The sequence below is a fragment of the Microtus ochrogaster genome, unplaced genomic scaffold (genome assembly GCF_000317375.1).
Source record: "Microtus ochrogaster isolate Prairie Vole_2 unplaced genomic scaffold, MicOch1.0 UNK9, whole genome shotgun sequence".
NCBI lineage: Eukaryota > Metazoa > Chordata > Mammalia > Rodentia > Cricetidae > Microtus > Microtus ochrogaster.
Genome location: NW_004949107.1, coordinates 4,494,172 through 4,498,642, shown reverse-complemented (window position 1 = coordinate 4,498,642; position 4,471 = coordinate 4,494,172). Strand labels below are relative to the sequence as shown.

Sequence of the window (4,471 nt, the reverse complement as noted above, 5' to 3'; positions counted from 1 at the left end):
TTAATTAGCATTTTAAAGTCTAGTTCCTTGAGTTCTTTATATATGTCTATCATATTCTTAAAGCCTATTTTAAGTTTGGTTTTTTTTTTATACCATGCTTTTGCTATGATACAATACTAGGGGCTACCATGGTAGGGTTACTGTTCTCTAGGGGAGATATATTGTTCTTGCTGTTATTGATTGTTTTTACACCGATGTCAAGGCAATTGGGTTTGGGAAAATTGTAATTCTAGATGCTGATATCTGATCTTGTCTTTATTGGATGGGCGTTTTTTTTTTTGTTGTTGTTGTTTGATTTCTATTGCCCTTTCTGGTTCTTAGAAGAGTACAGTGGCTGTGTGTTTCTTGGTAGAGATTTTTTCTGGGATCCTTATAGGTGTGTCCACTGGGGTAAAATGTGTTCCTAAATATTGGGAGCTAACACTTAGGAATGGAGATGTACTGGGAAAGGGTTGAGAGAAGTCTACAAGAGAGAGGAAATCCGATGTTCCACCAGAATCTACTTGGTCCCCTGAGAATGGAGGCAGAGAGTTAGCAGAGGCCACAACAGTTAAGTCTGCATGGAGCTGGAAATGAGACTTGAATTTGGATATGGAGTAGAACCAAGAGTGACGATCTGAAGCTCTTGTATCAGCTTTGCTGGCCTACTTGCTTCTCTGGCAGCCTTGGCTGGAGCGTTCTCAGAGGAAGCCGGCAGGAGTGGGTAGCTGCTTCCATAGCCTGAGTGGCCCGTGGGTTCTAAAAATGTTTTAAGGTTTCTAAAAACATAAGTGTTTGAAAAATAAATAGAAAGATAAATAAAATGAAAATGCAGTATGTTTTACATTATTTGATTCACCAGAAAAATACTTTTTATCTATTTTCCTTTGAATCAAATTTTCCAACATAGTAATGTCTGTTAAAAATTACTTAGAATATACATAAACTTATTTAAAAATACAATTGTTATTTTCTTTCTGAAGGTTGTGTTTTAGTTAGGATTTCTATTGCTATGAAGGGACACTTGTCACAGCATTTCTTATAAAGGGAAACATTTCATTAGAGCTGACATACATTTCAAAGGTTTAGTCCAAAGCATGATGGCATGCAAGCAGACATCGTTCCGGAGAGGTAGCTGAAAGTTCTACATCTGGATTGGCAGGCAGCAGCAAGAGCAGAAACACTGGGTCTGCCTGTCTTGAGCATCTGAAACCTCAGAGCCTACACCCAGTGACACACTTTCTCCAAGGCCACACCTACTCCTACAAGGCCACACTTCCTAATAGTGCCACTTCCTATAAAACTATGAGGGTCATCTTCATTCAAATCACTACAATTTGTGTGTGTGTTTGTATGTGTGTGTGTGTGTGTGTGTGTGTGGCTATGCCTCTCTGTTTATGTATATGTGTGTGTATGTATGCTGTACACGTGTGCATGTGTGCCTATGTATATCTGTGTGTCTGTATGCCTATGTATATCTCTATGTGTGACTGTAGCTCTGTGTACATGCATTGTGTCTGCGTTGTCTCTAAGTATCAATGTGTGTCTTTCTGTATGAATTTGCACACGTTGACATGTTAAGCAGAGCAATGGAAAGTCTGTGAAGTTTTTAACAAGGAAATCTTTGGCTTCCCAGGATTCCCACTGTATAGCTTTGTGTGCACACACTACCTTTGTACCCCATTAAGGCCTTTCTGCCACATGCACTTATAAAATTTCTTTCATTCTTCTTACATACATTGTTTCTAAGACTTTCTGCTAAAGGGTTGTGTATAGCAATTTATGCCTAAACATATGCAATACATTGAGACATACATATATGCACATATTTATTGTGTACATATATAGATTTCTTTTTAATTTAACTTTTTTATTTCCTGATACAATGCTTTCTTTATTCTTTATTGAGATCTCTTTGCATTGGGCTACAATCTAGGTTTATTATGATGGTGCTCACATTGAAGCTGCCTGAGTTAACCTTGCTTGATTTTTTTGGAGTACCACATTTTTCATTAAAGTTGAAATAGATGATTAATTTCTCTGCCAAAACTTATTTCTTTCTGTTTTTTGCTAACATATTTCAAAGGTTAAAAATGTTTATTTTTAATTTAGAAAATGGAGGGGTTGTTTTTCAGTACAGTATATTCTGATTATGGTTCCCCTCCCATAACTCCTCCCAGATCCTCCTCACCTCCCCTGTCTCCCAAATCCACAACTTTTCTTTCTCTCAGTTTAATACAAATAGACATCTTTAAAAAAATAATAAAAAAATGCGATAAATTTGGACATCTGGGAAGAGAGATCACCTGTGGAAGCAGAGCCAGAGCAGGGCAGATGGGTTTGCCCGAACCTAAGAATTGGAGCTTCAGCTTTTGGGAGCCCGGACCTCGAGATGCGCTTTGCCTCCTGTCCACTGGACTGTAAGGTCTATAGAGGTAAAAAGACTGAATTAGAACAGGTTTTTGGCTACTGTGAGCAATCCAGAAGTGTGTGGGTTATTCCATCCCCTTCTGGCTTTGCTTTCCTTAAATTTGAGGATCCCTTAGATGCCGCTGACGCTGTCTGTGAGCTACATGGTGGAACACTTTGTGGTTGCTGGGGACGAGTGGAACTGTCGAATGGTGAAAATAAGTCAAAATCAAGGCGTGCCTCCCTCTTGGCCCTTGAGATGATTTCCTTACGTGGGAGTCCACTGGGCACAGATCTCCAAGGAGAAGCTTCTTTTGAAACCAGAACGCATCAGTTCCTAGAAATAGAAGTGCAAGGCCTTTGTCTAGTGAGAGCTATCACAAGCCGTCCGGATCTCGATCCTTCTCTAGTTCTCTTGGCCGATCTAGGTCACATGAAAGGAAGTAGAAGAGCAGTTTTGCTAAAGAAGCGGAGTGCAGAAGCAGCTTCATTTGATAGGAGCACGCACAGGAAATTCAAGCTTTGTTTGAAACTTCGTATGCTTGGTGCATTATTTAAATGTTTTATGTGTTCAAATATATTTTGTCTTTTGGAACAGTGACACATATAACGGTGTAATTCTGTGTGGTCTCAAGTAGATCGTATGAAGCATGTCATATCAAGAATTGTTACATTACAATGTCCCCTTAAGCAAGATTGAATTTGAACTTTAGTTTTTCATAGACTGAAATAAACCTAGATCCTGCCCGGTTAAAGTGTGATGTGCTGATGATATAGAAACAACTGGCAGAAATTGAATAAAGCTGCAGATTTTCTGGGAGCTGGGATATGGTGAGAAGCTGTGGGTGAAGCTATCAGCAGGCTTTCAAACCTGCTGTGAATGAAAGCTAACAGGTCAGGGCTTTCAAAGGGGTTTCCTGCTGATCGTCTCTGCAAGGATGCACAGCATAGCCTTTTGTAACATTCTTTATTTAGAAATGTAAGACTTCCAAATGCCTGCGCCCTATGGGTTTAAGGTACATTGTAGAGATGCACCTCCCAGTGACTGTGTAAGTTGTCTTTTTCAGGCTGTCATTTCCAATCTGTTTGTGAGGATTTTTGGGATTCAAGTTTTGTCTGCAAAGACAAAACAAAAACACAGAATATGGCAAAACAAAACGAACAACACACAGCAAAAAAGATAACAAGCCAAAGAAGAAGCACAAGAAGCACATGCAGAGGCTGAGACGTACACACAGAAAACCCTTAAGAACAAAATTGAAAACCATAATACGGAAACAAAAGAGAAGTAAGATAAAACAAAACAAAATAAAAACAGGGTAAAATGGAAAAGAAAGAATGAAGAAAGGGAAGAAAGATGCCAGACTTTTTTTCTTTTTTGATTATGAGATTTTTAAAACACCTCTGAAACTACCATTGAATTGTATTGTGTTGGTCATCTACAGCTGAGCATAAGGCTGGCCCGCAAAGGTGGTTTGTATGCCCAGAGATTCCATTGGACAAAAGTAACTTTTCCTTTGTGAGAGCTTATCAATTGGAAATAGATTCTGGGTAAAGGATAGGGGCTTATGTCTACTTCCTCTCTGAGCACTGGGGTTTTTTTTTTATTAATTTTTAATGATTTCTTAGAACTCTAAGCCAATTCCATCAATCACCACCAAACTCTCTATTTTGCTGTGAGATTTATTCATTTAGTCTTGGTAGTGATTCACCAAAATTGTATCATTCTTAAGTTTCTTAGACTTGAGTTCCTTTCCATCCTTAGAATCCTAACATTTCTGAAAGATTTTTATTGCTAGTGACTGCAATTCCGTTTTTCTCACCTGCTTTTTTTATGTGGCTTTATCTAGAAGTCCAGGGTCATCTTTACTCACTTGGAAATTCATCTGTTACACCTGCATGGTACTTTTGGTTAGATTCTCAAATCTTGGTGTCCAACCCAACATCCTTTTCCTCATATCTCTGGGATTTCTCAACAGCACAATGTCCTTTAGCAGAAATTGCCACATCCACAGAAGTGTCTGATGTCAAAACAAAGGTTAGATAAAACTGAACTTGAAATTTTCACTCCCTAGAGTGTGTT

General features: G+C 38.7%; 1 pseudogene; it reads left to right on the top strand.

The window, feature by feature from the left end:
* Positions 1–2,371: 2,371 nt before the first annotated feature.
* On the top strand, positions 2,372–2,835 carry LOC113458212 (annotated as a pseudogene).
* Positions 2,836–4,471: the final 1,636 nt, after the last annotated feature.